This window comes from Myotis brandtii, unplaced genomic scaffold (genome assembly GCF_000412655.1).
Source record: "Myotis brandtii unplaced genomic scaffold, ASM41265v1 scaffold115, whole genome shotgun sequence".
NCBI classification, from domain to species: domain Eukaryota; kingdom Metazoa; phylum Chordata; class Mammalia; order Chiroptera; family Vespertilionidae; genus Myotis; species Myotis brandtii.
In genome coordinates this window covers 21,142,637-21,158,040 of record NW_005353967.1, presented here as the reverse complement: position 1 = coordinate 21,158,040, position 15,404 = coordinate 21,142,637, and the positions used below count along the sequence as shown (strand labels likewise).

The following is a 15,404-nucleotide window of genomic DNA, read 5'->3' as shown; positions in this document are numbered from 1 at the left end:
GGTGACTCTCAGTAATCTTAATTCCACCATGGCCACCAGCTACCTGACACATTTTGTGAATTTTGCGTCTGTGTGCGTGTGCGGGTGTACTACATGTCCAGTACCGCATTTATTCTCAGATGGAACTATCACTTCATGTTTTGCACAGGTATTTGAGCTATTCATGTAATAGGAAAAGTTGCCGTAAATATGTATATAAATGTCCCTTAATTTGGCATATGTTTTCACATTTAATTTTAAAATACAACTTTTCATCTAGTTTCTACCCTTCTTTTCATTTAGTTTTTAGCCTCTGCTTTATTACATATTTAAAAAGTAAAGGAAATTGTTCATATGAAGCTAGCATAAATATGAGGTGGGGCAAAAGTAGGTTTATAATTATATATGAAACACAGTTTATTCTTGTATTATTATTTTTAATTATTGTATTATTTTCCATATGAATAATTGTAAACCTACTTTTGCACCACCCTGTATTTATTTTCCGAATGGTAAATCAAAATTTAACTAATGTGGACATCTGTGTATGTAATTGAAATAGACATTATGGCTTATGTAAACATCAGGAATCTGTAATATAAACAAATTTCTATACATTTAAGAAAGGGCTATGATGAGTGGTTGGCTCTGTGTGGTCAGATAACTAAACTTTGAATCCCAAAAAACATATTATTAGCAAATAGGTATCAGTGGATAAAAGCTTGGTATTTTATTCCAAATAGGAGTACATATAATGTGGAAATCTGAAGCAATTATGCAGGTAATTTGTCCAAAACTATGCTTCTCAAGTACATTCATCTTTCTGATGATTCGTCCACATGGTTGCCTCAGCTCACCATTGCCCACGTGAAGATTCTGATGTAGGTTCTGCACACTACTCCCTGGATAAACAATAATATAAGTGAAATAAGTCATACAAAGAAAGAGAAATACTGTATGTTCCCTCTTATATGTAGAATCTTTTTTAAAATCCTCAAAAAACAAGCTCATAGATACAGAGAACAGATTGGTAGTTACAAGAGGCAGAGGTGGGATGGGAGAAATGGGCAAACTGTCTGGATTTTTTATTATTTTAGTTTAAATATATTGAAAAAATTAAAGAATATAGGAGGAGGAAGGTCTATAATTTAGATTAAGAATTCATTCCTAGCTATCAGTTAAATATATAAATCATGCCAGGGCTGCGGGTTTGATTCCCAGTGGGGGATGTGCAGGAGGCAGCCAATCAATGATTATTTCTCATTGATGTTTCTCTCTTCTTCTTCCTTCCTCTGGAATCAATAAAAAGGTATTTAATAAATAAATAAAAGGATTATAAAAACACCTATACACAAAAGATTTGTAGAATTGGGAAACTAGGAACTTAACCAAAATACTAGGTAATTTTTGCCTTGAGCAGAGAGAGTACATGTGTGTGCAAATAGTGATTTATTAATATATTTCAACTTTCAAACTCGAATAAATTAGTTCTTATTTCATATATTGGATTTAGATTTTACCGTTTAAAAGATAAAAATCAAGACATTCCTTAATTACTTGGCCACTAATTTTTGTTTTCAATGAGTATGTTAAAAGAGTATGTGGGATATTTTTCCTAACTCTTAATTATAAGACAAACCAGTCAGAGATGTAAAAGAACTGGTTTCTGAGGATGTTTTTATGTGGAACTGTTTTCCACTGGGAAACATAGTCTGCACAATTCTGGAATGCAAACAGATTTATAAGATTAGTTTCCCATTAGAGAATCTTTATTCTCCTGGGATAGTTAGCTAATGCACTACGATTTGAAGGCAGATGTGGGAGGTTTCCTCTGACCTTTACATCCAGGAGAGATGAGGCCCGGGGAGGAGTCTCACTGCAAAGGACCTGGAAATTTATTTGCAGAATTGGCTCCTCTGTCTTCCTTTGAATGAAATCCATTTGCTTACCCAATATGAGCACAACACTCTTTTTCCTGGGGCTGAAAGTTTGACAACTTCTGCCTGAATCATGGGGACTCTTACTTCTCACGCCATGTTTAAGCCAAAGAGCACAAATTAAGGTGGTGGGATGGGGACTGTAACTTCAAGGACTAATAAACTTGTTTTCCTTTCACAATGAAGAGCACATAGAAAATACTCTTACAGGTCGGTGAAGGAATTAGTCATCCAATCATGCATTATCTTGGTCAACTGAAACCTAACTTGCTCAATAAGAAATTCACATAATATTTTACAGTATTTTTTTATGTTAAATACCATGGGACAGGATTGTAAGGATGAAAAACTCAGACAACAATTGCCTCATAAGAGCTAAGAAAAATTCTACCAGGATATTAGCAAAGGTAAAGGAGCAAATTTACACTGTAAAAGGCACCATTTCCCCACAGACTACCTTTTGGCACTTCTTGAATGAGTGAGATTAGCAATCCAAATAAATCATATAGCCCTAGCATGTTTAGCTCAGTGGATAGAGCGGCAGCCCATGGATTGAAGGGTCCGGGGTTCAATTCCGGTTCAGGGCACATGCCTTGGTTGCAGGTTCAATCCCTGGCCCCAGTTGGTATGTGTGCAGGAGGCAACCAATTGATGTGTTTCTCTCATATCAGTGTTTCTCTCTGTCTCTCCCCATCCTTTTCACTCTCTAAAAATCAATAGAAAAAATATCCTTGAGTGAGGATTAACAACAACAATAAAAAATCATATTTCAAGATGTAACAGCAACAGATAAATTTTAAAGGGTTTATTAAAATAACATTTAGAAGACTGAATAATTCTTGAACTCTTATTAAAACCACAAAGAAAAAACAATTCCTTATGAATTTCATAAAGGACTGACATCTGTTAGTGATGGTCTGGTAATATATACTTACTCCAGTAGCTGAACAGTTGTTTTTTACTTATTTGTTTTCTAACCATAAGAGAAAAGCAAAGCCTATATGACACTGTACACACACGAAAAAGTGGTCACCGTGGGCCATACTGCCAATGAAATGGTAGGTAAGCATATCTTTTTCTGGTCAAGAGAAAAATAAAAAAAATAGCACTCTGCATGCTTCAACCTACCAGATGATTTTCCCTAGAAAGAATCCAATGAAAATGGCCACAATTACAGCAAGAGGTGAAGGAAAAGGACTAGCAACATCATCTCTGAAGGATGCAGTTGAGGTTAATCCAGGCTTATCTGAGGCTGCTACCTTTCTGAGCCTTAAGCCTTCATCTCAGATGTCGATTTTCTTCTGAGAGCTTCATCATTTCTCCCTGAAGTCTTTTACACTCTTCCATGAGCTTCCCAGTTTCAGTGTCATTGAGTGAAACTTTGTGATTTTGGTGTGAGTCCGTCTGATTTAGATGGATTCAGAGGAACAGCTTTGCCAGGTTCCATGTCATTCAATTTATCATTTTCATTGGGCATTTCAAAAACATCTCAATTTAGAATCCAGTAACTCATCAGGTTTGCCTCTTTCCACACAGCTTCCATATCTGAAATGTTTGGTGGAGCAAAAATTGTCTGCACCATAAACTTGTGTTTATTCTTTTCATTGGGATCATAGTCAAAAGGCTGTAGCATTACTGAAGCAGTCACAGTCAACCCCGGGTCAATAATCCCACTGTTGGGCCTCACGCAGTACCCAAAAGGTGCTGTAGTCTTCACTTTGAAGCATACTTTTCTATATGATGGATTTCACAACTTAAGATTTGTAGTGACTACATTTGTGAAGAAGCCTTTGAATTTGAGGTCTGGGAGGGGCGAGGACCAGGATCTGCTCATGCTTCGCCATGGCCGCAGAGGTGGACACCATCAGAGGACAGCTGGCTGGAGATGGAGACAACGGCAGCGGCAGCTCAGCCGAACTCTGATGAGGCCAGGTCATGGCTCCAGCACCCAGACACTTGCAGCCATGTCCCTGGGTTGTGGGCCACCCGCTGAGTCAGCAGCTCTGGATCCAATCTCACAACTGACTCAACTACACACTAGCCACCGAGGCCACAACACTGCAACCCTCTGTGCCCCACCTGACTCTGTGTAGCCGGGAGCCCCTAGCCAAATTCACATAATTTTCGTGAGTTGAATTGCCTTAAATTTCCTCTCTTTCTTCCTCCTCCCGCCCCCCAATTCTCTAGAGAGAATTTGGGAGTCCTCTTATCTCTAGTACCTACAGTTTGCCTTTGTAGTTAAGGTACTATTTAGAATTATTAAAAAGTTAATGTGCCTTCATAAGTAGCTACTAGCTTAAAAGAATTAATGTGACTCGGAGCTCCAGTGGCGCAATCGGTTAGCGCGCGGTACTTATAAGAATTAATGTGACTCTTGAAACACCTACTTTATTCCTCAAGGAGTGACTTAAGCACTGGGAAGAACAGAGTCCAATCTTTTGAGGAACATTATTAAGACAAAAAAGACTCAAAAGCCAAGTCAATACAGATCTTAAGCTCCTACGGAAAGTAGTAATGGCATCTCACAATTTCTGTAATATTTCCTGTAATGAATTTTTTGATAAAAGAATTCATTTGTCCATTAAGCAATCTTTCAAGATATTTTGCTTTGGGAAAAACTGTACTGAGTAGCTTTACCATAAGATTCATCGTTCATCCAATCAAGTTAGCAGTAATCTTTCTCAATCTGTTCCTGCTAGTACCCCTCCCCAGTGGTCCCTGGAGGCCTATTGTAGGAGCACTGTTAGTAAACACTTATCACTGTATCAGCAGAAGGTGATTCCTCCAGTCAATATAGCTCATGTTAGCAGCTCCTTAGAATGAACCACACCACTGCTTGCCCTGTACCAACTCCCCAGTCTCTGTCAGTTCCCATAGACAACCACAAAACTCGTAAGCTAATTGTTAACTTTACTTCCAACTTCTAATTCTTTATTAAAATGTTTTTAGGAATTTATAGTTCATGTTGTGTTAGCGTGGTTTTTTTGGGGGGGACTTTTTTTTTTAACTTCACTATCTGGGTTTTAGCAGCTTTTAAGAAAAGAAACAAAGAGTTTTATGACTAATCCTATATAATAAAGAGCTAATATATGCTAATTAGACCGAACAGCCAAACGACCTTCCGGACGACCTTTCAGGCGAAGCCGGGGCTGCGAGGGCCAGCCAAGGCTGTGAGGGGCTGCGAGGGCCGAATCCCTTGTGTGAATTTCGTGCATCAGGCCTCTAGTAGAAAATAAAAGCTCAGCAATGAGTTGACTGTATTTTGTTTATTAAACATGATTGCTGGCTTCTACTGATACATGTTAAGCATGTCATTAGGTAAGCATATGATTCTTGAAGATCCTGAGTTCTGCTTCTTTAGGCTACATATCATATTATAACACTGAGACAAATGTTATTAACATTTTATAAATGAGCTTTGTTCAAGTATTATAAATGTGTAGTAACATATTTAGTGTTAAGAAAACTTAACATAAGACCTACCCTTTTAGAAAAATTTTAGTATATAACACAGTATTGTTAGCTATAGACACTATGCTGTATATTAGATATCCAGAACTTATTCATCTTTGGTACTCAAAACTTTATACCCTTTGAACATCACCTCCTCATTTTCCCCTCTGCCCAACCACTGGCAATCAACATAATACTCTTTGTTTCTATGGATTTGACTATTTTAAATTCCACACACAATTAAAACAATGCAGCATTTGTCTTTCTGTCTCTGGATTATTTTACTTAGCTTAATGTCCTTCAGGTTCATCCATGTTTTTGCAAATGCCAGGATTTCCTCTTTTTTAAGACTGAATAATGGTCATTGTATGTATGTACCACATTTTCCTTATCTATTTATTCATGGATAGACACTTAGGTTATTTTCATATCTTAGCTATTGTGAATAATGCTTGAGTGAATATGAAAATGCAAGTGTCTCTTTGAGATCCTGATTTCAACTCCCATGGATAATACCGTGATGATATGGTAGTTCTATTTTTAATTTTAATATATGGTAGTTCTATTTAACCTAAATACTGTTTTCCATAATTCTTTACCAATTTACATTCTCATTAACAGTATATAAGGGTTCCCTTCTCTCCACATTTTTGTCAACACTCATCTTTTGCTTTTTTAATAAGTGATATCCTAACAGATTCTACTATCTCGTAGTTTTGATTTGCATTTTCCTGATGAAAAATGAGATTGAGTACCTTTTCATATACCTGTTATTGTATGTCTTCTTTGGAAACATAATTATTCAGGTTCTCTGCTCACTTTCTAATTGGGTTATCAGTATTTTTGCTGTTGAGTTGTAGGAGTTCCTTTTATATTTTGGATATTAACACCTTATCAGATAAAATATGGTTTGAAAATATTTTGTCCCATTCCATAGCTTGCTTTTTTATTTTGTTGATTATTTCTTTTGCTCTGGAGAAGCTTTTTAGCTTGATATAATCTCAATTATTTTGCTTTTATTGCCTGTTTGACCCCAAACAGAAAATTGAGATATATTCCTAATAAGGAATATGTATAACCTCTAACAAAAACAAACAAATGAAAAAAGCAACTCAAATATTGCCTTTCAAAGTTTTATTACCTTTGCTTATTAAGTTATATTTAATCTTTTAAAATTAAGAAATAAAAGACCTCTTATTAGCAGTTTAGATAGTATCACAGAGTGACAGACCACTGTATCATCAGACAGAACCAGGCCAATCCTGCTGTCACTATATAACTCTAAACACATTATTTATGTTCTCTCTGACCCTCAGTTTGTTCACCTCTAAAATAAGAATATTGAGTTGAAAAATGTCTACGCACCATAAATTTCTCAAAGACGTAACAACAATAAAATATATCTTCTTAATTCTATTACATTTTGATAATACTACTAATAATGCTATATCTAGCACTGTTGATGTCAAAAATAAGATCTTGTTAATAGTTAGAAGATTGTATTGAAGTAGAGAAACAATCTGAAAAATAATTTTTAAATCTTTTTTTTTCCCTTCCAATAAGAGCAAGTTTGGGGGCCTGATTTTTCTGAAAATTTACCACTATTGTTTAGTTTACTTGCCTATGTTAACAGAGTTCTCATTGAAAATGCCAGAGAAATAGTCTAATAATATCAATCTTCTCAGATAATTTTAGATTCTTAAAGAAAGAAGCAATTATTTAAAAGAAAGAAACAAGAGGTGATGAGAGTTGAAGGTGATATGATTAAATATGTCCCCTGCCCAATCAATTAAACCCATTCACATATTTAACAAGAATAAAAAATATTTGCCTACATCTTTATAGTTCTAACTTTTGTCCTCTTAACTACATTCTGAACTTTTATTAAATCTAAGCTCTAAAACTCTGACTTGGTAACTAATAATATTTCAAGAACTGAGAAAGTATAAAAATTTATTTTTATGAAGTCATTTTCTGTAGAGGTTGTCTATTATACTTTTTCATTAATTTGCCGAGAACTTTAAATGTCCACTTGAGGGAAGAAAGCTACCATAATAATACACTGATGTAGCAATGAGATTTTAGTATCTGATTGAATATGAATGTAGAAGACATATTGATGAAAAAAATGTTGCAGGAAAGCAAATATAATGAAAAGGTCTTAATTAAAATAGCCAAAGTCTTAATAAGCCATGCAATGGTTAACATCAGAGTAAACAAAATCATATATTTTGGAGGTAGGGAGGAGAAAGAGGAGACAGTTGCCAGATTATATGGGAGATTTTGGAAATAAATCCTTTGACAGCCATTTTTTAAAATCTTCATTTATCATTCTATGATTTGTTGGGGATCTTTTTGTTTAGTTGATGTACAATTTGTCCTGAATTAGACTACAATTAATTTGATGCACTCTATATATCTGTGCAGATTCAACAAATGTACATATATATGTTGTTTTTGTACTTGGATTCAGTTTTGTATAGTTTTGTTTTTGACTGTTTTTGGAATTATGCTAGAGTTTCTTTTTTTATATAATTTAAATTGTTTGAAACAGAAAAAAATCCTTATGTTGGGTTTTATTGGTGAAGACTTCTTAAAAGGCTAACATATTTTTTAACTTGCACCATTGTCTATATATATGCATTTACCTTTTTCAGTGGTACTTGTGTCTTGCATTTTGAGGTACATTTTAGAATAAAGTTTTATTTTGCAAACATTTTGATAAACTATGCTGAATTTCTGAAGTTATAGTTGCTTAATAAAACAAACTCTAAGGATGAAATTAATTTCAGATTGACTATAAAAATAAGAATGTAATTATGATAACATAAAGTATCTATATATATAAAAGCCTAAGCGACCATTGCAACCGAATGGACGACAGAATAGGCTGCGTGGGGCGACCAGGCCAGCAGGGGGGTCAGTGAGGGGTGACCAAAGGACTGAGCAGCAGGCTGTGTGGGGTGAACAGGCCACCAGGGTGGTTAGTGAGGGGAGACCAAACAACCAAACAGCAGGCTGTGTGGGGCGACCAGGCCCACGGGGGGGGGCAGTTGGGGGTGACCAGGATGGCAGATTACGGGTGACCAGGCTGGCAAGGAAGAGCAGTTAGGGGTGACTGGGCCAGCAGGGAAGGGCAGTTGGGGGTGACCAGACCAGCAGGGGGGGTAGTTTGGGGTGATCAGGAAGGCAGGCAGGTAAGCAGTTAGGAGCCAGTGGTCCCAGATTGTGAGAGGGATGTCCCAGATTGGAGAGGGTGCAGGCTGGGCTGAGGGGACCCCCCCGCCCCATGCACGAATTTCATGCACCAGGCCTCTAGTAATAAATAAAATAGTACAATATATCTAGAAAAGTATAATCATGATTGCAAGTATTAGGTTGACTCTGCAGTCAGATTTCTCAGATTCAATTCCTCGTTCTACCATTTCCCACTATGTGACTTTGGACAAGGTACTTAGCTTGGGCTTATTTTCTCAAGTATAAAATGCTATAAAATGGGAATTATTAATAGTACCTATACCAATCCTGTGACAATTACATGAAATGATGCATATATATCACTTTATATATTGCTTGGCACACATAACAATAAATGTTGCTATAATTACTAATAATAACAAAATCTAATGAATCTCTATTATAATTAGAAATATTACAAGGAAAACAATTCTTAGCTTGATTCTACTATATGAGTAAAAATTTATTGTTTATTTTAAATGCCAAAATACATATCATATTTTTCTTAAAACAAACTGTTAAGTTTCCTTTTTCAAATTGAAAAATATTAAAGTTATGCTCTGTTTCAGTCAACAAGGTACACTGGCTGACTAAAAACTTGAAACTTTAAGTATTCTACTGCATACCAAGGTATTTCCCAAGGGTACTGTCTTCCTTTTCCATTCCTTTTTTTCATGTTCTATTTCCTGACTCAGGAGGTACTTGGAAATTAGGACAGTATTTGTAATGGTGGCACATAGCAGCTGGGTAAACTTCTCATCCAAACAGCACCAGCCCATCAACAGAACAGATATGTGTACTAATAAATTGAGTTTTCTATTTTGCCAACTTCCTATTTTGTCATCATGAATGTATTTTTTTTTTGGATGGGAGGACAGAATAGAGTTTATTTAACAATTTGCTCACGTACTTATAACCTTAAATATTTAGACATGTGCGTGGGCCTCCATTTGGACTCTTGCTCTAAGATCCACAATTTTTAGGGACAGGCTTGCAATGAAGAACATATTCTCTTCGTTGAATATGTCCTACGCTGGATCCTATACTGCATAATACATTACCCCAAACTCAGAGGAGAAGATCACAATAGGTTATTGTACAGTTGTGTTTAGCCATGGAAACCTAAAACTCTTGGCCATTAAATTGATTTGATCCCCCACAGGATTCTTCCTCCTAATCAAATCTGTCTACAAGCGGGATATCCCCTGGAAACAGACTCTCTGAAAAGATTTGCATGCTGAAGTTTTTGTTTTGTTTTAAATATGTTTTATTGATTTATGAGAGGAAGGGGGAGAGAGAGAGAGAGAGAGAGAGAGAGAGAGAGAGATGAGAGAGAAACATTGATGGGCTACCTCCTGCACACCCCCTACTGTAGATCGGGCCTGCAAACCAGACATGTGTCCTGATCGGGAATCAAAATATTGAACTCCTGCCCTAGCTGGTTTGTCTCAGTAGATAGAGCATCAGCCCCTGTGGACTAAAGGGTCCCGGGTTCGATTCTGGTCAAGGACATGTACCTTGGTTGCAGGCTCGATCCCCAGCCCTGGTCAGGGTGTGTGCTGGAGGCAACCAATCAACCAATCAATGTGTCTCTCTCACATCGAAGTTTCTCTCTGTCTGTATCTCCCCCTCCCTTTCACTCTCTCTAAAATTCAATGGAAAAATGTCCTCAGATGAGGATTAACAAAATAAAACAAAGCAAAAACATTTGTCTTTATTAGTTCCAACATTTTTCTGACCTAAAAAATATGGCCATCTAATGTAAAGTTATTTTTAATTAAATATGAATATTGTTAAAATGTATTAAGGGAATCAATCACACAGTAGAAAATAATTCTTTTTTAAAATATATCTTTATTTATTTCAGAGAGGAAAAGTGAGGAAAAGAGGGAGAGAAACATCAATGATGAGGGAGAGTTATTGATCAGTTGCCTCCTACATGCCCCCCACTGGGGATCAAGCCCACAACCCGGGCGTGTGCCCTGACCAGGAATTGAACCATGACCTCCTGGTTCATAGGTTGATGCTCAACCACTGAGCCATAGTCTTCCCATGCCTTATAAGAGTCATTAGTAATTTTTAAAATGTGTCTAGCTTCTATTCTCCATTTCTAATTAGAACTCACTTTCCTTTTAAGGAATAAGTTCTCTCCCTCTGTGTTTAATCTTAGAAGATAATGCCAGCCACCCATCTCATCTCTGCTGAAACTGAGAGGAACAGATTTCACCCCTCCCTGTGTCCTTCCCTTCCCCAGCCCTAGGGTCATGGGTAGACACAGTATTTAAGCTTAGCCAGGTGGATGCTCTCTCCTGAGACTTTCCATCTTGACCCAGTTCCACAAGGAAGGAAGGAGCAGGGACAGGACCATACCAGCATCTTCATAAGCAACTTTTGCTGTGGTTCCCAGCCCTGCTGCATAGTCTGTGCTCCTGCCCACTGCCTGGCTTTTCATATCTAGTCAATTCTGGGAGCCCTAAAGCACTTCCCTTTGCTTAGGATGCTTAGGTCCTGCTGCTTGATTGACAGAGTGAGGAAGACTGTCTGGGGATGGCCAGGTGGAGGAGAGCCTCCCTCTGTATTCCCAGGGTACTGCGTGCTGTATGTTTTGATACGCCCTGACCACATCACACTGCTGGTTTGTTCATCTGTCTTCCCCACCAGACTAAGAGTTCCCTGAGAACAGGAGCCTTCCCTTATGCTTAGCCCAGTGTCTGGTCAATACAATATTAGACTTTCAAAATAATTTGCGTTGCGAAATAAGCCAGTCAATGAAGGAAAAATACCACATGATCTCACTCATTCATGGATAATAAAGACCATTATAAACTTCTGAACAATAATAGATACAGGAGGGAGAGGGGTAAGAGATCAACCGAAGGACTTGTATGCATGCATATAAGCATAGCCAATGGACATAAGACACTGGGGGATAGGGGAGGCCAGGGCATTGTCAAGGGCGGGGGGGAAAAGGAGACATATGTAATACTCTTTGTAATACTTTAAGCAATAAAACAATTAAAAAAATAAAAAAAAATAACAAAAAAAAAGATTAATCACTTTGAAGAAAAAAATCATGCTTGTATTAAACAATTATAAAACTTAAGGCAGTATATTATCATGCTCAATCATAAAGCCTTTTTACAAAATGTCAAACTGTCAGAAAGAATGTTTTTAGGCTGTTGTATGAGGAGTTATTGCACATTCTTTGAGGATCTATATACCTGTCAGAACTAATCTTGTTTCATCCCTAAAATGTAATCTGACGGTCTCTTCAGGGCAGATTGATGCTTTCTAATGGGGATAAATATTATCCATTTGCCACCAGGAAATTCCTCTTCCTGAATTAAAGAATCAAGATCCCCAGATTCGTTTTAGCTTTCCAGGAACTACGCCCTGGCCGAGTGTCCCTCGGGGTACAGCACTGCCCTGTGGGTGCCGCCCCTGCTGCTCTGCCATGTGAGACCTGTGCCCTTCACTCACATAAGCCACAGGCTCGGCCTCGCTGCAGGGTCATGGCCAAGTCTAGTACCGCTGTGAGTGGGCATGCCTGTGAATAAAATAAGAAACCATGGATTCATGGAAATAAAAATAAATTAATGAACAAATCAAAAATTTATTGAGGAATGAGTATTTACATAATTCCAATGTACCTCCACACAAAATGTTTATTAACTACAAATGGGAAAATTTTCAGGAGAAAAGCTTGGAGACACCATTTTAATGAAATGACAAAAATGAACATCATCAAAAATGGGACATATCGAACTGTGCACCACTAGGTAAGATGCCCAGCATCATCCTTAATATCCCTGCCGAAGATGCATAAACTTAATGTAGCTATGATAAGGTAGCAGGCAAACCCAAACTGAGAAATAACTGACCTGTGACCTTCAAAGTGGCAAGGTTATGAAAATGAAGACTTGTTCCAGACTGACAAAAATGGGGGTTGAAGGAAAGGGGGGGGGGGCGGGGAGAAAAAGAAAACAGAAGGAAAAAACTATAGACCAAAATCTCTCAAAAATGCAAATATAAAAAATCCTTAACATGGGCTATGATCTAGCATTCCCTTGAAGTACTTCTTTCATGAACTGTTTATGGGCTCCAAACACAGAAAGTATTTCAACCTGAAATACTTTAAATCACCTCACCCTCTGCCTGGGATTCGTCTCCTACAATGAAAAGGCTCCCAGCTGCCTCTGATGTTCAGAACAGTGAAGTGCCCTGGCTCTCTGTGCCTCACCTGCATCCCTCCAGCCGGCACTCACCATCCCAGCATCCGTCACAAGCTGACCATGTCCTAACGTCCTACTGAGGCGAAGCTCTGCCTGAGAGCCAGCTTTCCCCTCCCAAATCAACTGCTTGCTCTCAAATTCACGTAGGAGGGTCTGTTTCTGGTGGAAGGACATTTTTTCTCTTTTCTTACACTTAGAGCTTCTTGCTCTCAGTTTTCCCAAAGCCGGACCACTGCCTTGCAGTGTGACTCAGGGCAAACACTTCATTTTCTCGTCTCCAGAATGAGGAGGTCAGACTGCCTGGCTTCCTTCCCACTCCAACATTCTGAAGATGTTCTCATTATCATACTTGCCACACGCTTCCCAATCAGCTTTCTTGCATTGTGCGTGACCTTTAAAAATCAAGCTGGCTTCACATTCTGCTCATCTTCAAAAGATGTCTCTAAACAGAAACGGAAAATGGAAGCCTTTTCTTCAAACATAATAGCAAAAAATGGCATTTTCATTGTGCACAAGAAAAAGAGACCATTCAGAAGACATAAGAATAGTAGTTGTAGGCTGGGGCTATTAAAATGAAAATCAGTGTGAAACCAACAAAAGATATGAAACCATAATCAAAAGACATGTAAATAGGAGATAATATGTATAAGAAAACACAATAGTGAGTTTGTGTACTGTGTCTGCTTTTTGATCAAACATCCCTAACATACATATACAGATACAAGCTGTCCCCTTCCAGATAATCACTTTGGAAAACCAACTTCTCACACCTGTGCTTAAAATATTTTTTAAATTCCTCAAGTTTACAAGAAACCAAGTATATGAGCATATAGTAATACTACCACTTTGTCAGCGGTTTAAACTCAAGATAATACAACCCAACCTAAACACAAATTCTATTTTTAGTAACTTAATAAATTTCCTAAAATATTAATGAAATTCATGCATGGCACCATCAGTTATTGATGTATAACTCTCTAACCACAGTGACATACAACAGTAAGCAATGTCTCCTTCACGAGTCTGCATGTCTGCTGGGTGGCTCAGCTTCAGGCTGCAAATCTGCAGGTAGGCTAGAATGGCTCTGCAAAATGGGAACTCAGTCTGGCACCCCGATGCTGATGGGCAGCTATTTAGGCACATAACCTTCTCATGGCAGAGGTCAGACATTCCCAAGAACAGGAACAGGTGGTGCCTGGAAGGGCTAGGCTTGGAACTGATACATTTTTACTTCCCCGCACTCCATTTCAAAGCAAGTCATGTGGCCAAGCACAACTTGCATAAATGCCTCCCGTGAAGTTAACAGAAAATGGAGTAAGTATTCACTGAACGGTAATCTAATCCGCCAATATTGTATTAAGAACTCTATAGGCATTTTCCAAAGAGAAGGGCCAGAAGAGATAGGAATAATAACATTGTCATTGAAATAATTATATAACTACGTAAGAGGACCATCTTGGTGGCCTAAGCTTTCATTTGTTTGCTTAAAAAGGTTATTTTTGTGCTTTTTATAAAAGGCAAACTTCATGCTTGCCTAACTGAATGCATCTAATTCTTATGCTGATATGGGATGGAAACCTACTCAGAGAGGATTCTGAAGGTGATCAAGTCCATGTTTCCTTCCTTTTCATTGAAAAAAGAAAAATCTTTAAAAGGTAAAACCTGCATTCTGATATCTCCAGGCTGGGGCTTGGCAGGCCATCTACACAGGGATGGAAAAGCACCACCGATCTGTGGGGTCAGTTAGCTCTTGTGGTCAGCTGCTTTGGACAGTCAGGAGCCCTGAGCTAAGCCAGGTGCTCTCCTACCTTCGCTGCCCTCCTCAGTTAGCTGCATGCCGGGCACATTGCTGCAGCTCTCTCAGCTTCCGTTTCTTCGCTCATAAATGCTCTCCCAGGTGCAGCTGCCCCTAACCGTACGACCTCTGTGAATCCTATTGTATGCTGGTGGTTTTCTGATGTCACCCTTTCCTTCATGAGAACGGCTTTGTAAAGTCACTGACTCCGGCTCTAGAAAGTGTGGTGGCTTTTATGTGCTAAAGGCTGAGAATGAAAACTCGCACTTAATGTTCTACATTTTGTCTTCCATGAAGAAGAGATTCTCTTGGGATTTGCTGGCATCATTAGGAATGAGGTGACAGTTTCTAACCATAAATTCTCCAGATTAAAACCAAAAGGCTGCCTATGTTTGTTAAGTGACTCTGATGTGTCTGCAAAACGCAGGACTTTGTTTGCTTGTTTGTTTGCTTGGCAGCAAGAGTAACTTTATAACAACATGATCGATCGACAACAAAGGATCATTCGGAACCATTATAATATGTTAAGAATCAGAAGGTGGATTTTGAATGAAGGCTTGAGGCGTGGGTACTCACTCTATCTGACAGTCAACAGCCAGGCCAAAAAAAAAAAGACTCTAAAATCAGCGTCTACAACAGTGGTTCTCAACCTTGGCTGCACATTAGAATCACCTGGGAATCTTTTTTAAATCCTGATTTCTGGGCCTCATCCTCCGGAAATTCTGTTTCTTTGTTACTAATGTTGTGGCCCCACCCCATAACAAAGAAACA

At 38.2% G+C, this 15,404-nt stretch overlaps 1 pseudogene; it reads right to left on the bottom strand.

Moving 5' to 3' along the window:
- Positions 1–2,643: 2,643 nt before the first annotated feature.
- On the bottom strand, positions 2,644–4,225 carry LOC102252727 (annotated as a pseudogene).
- Between the last annotated feature and the right edge of the window lie 11,179 nt (positions 4,226–15,404).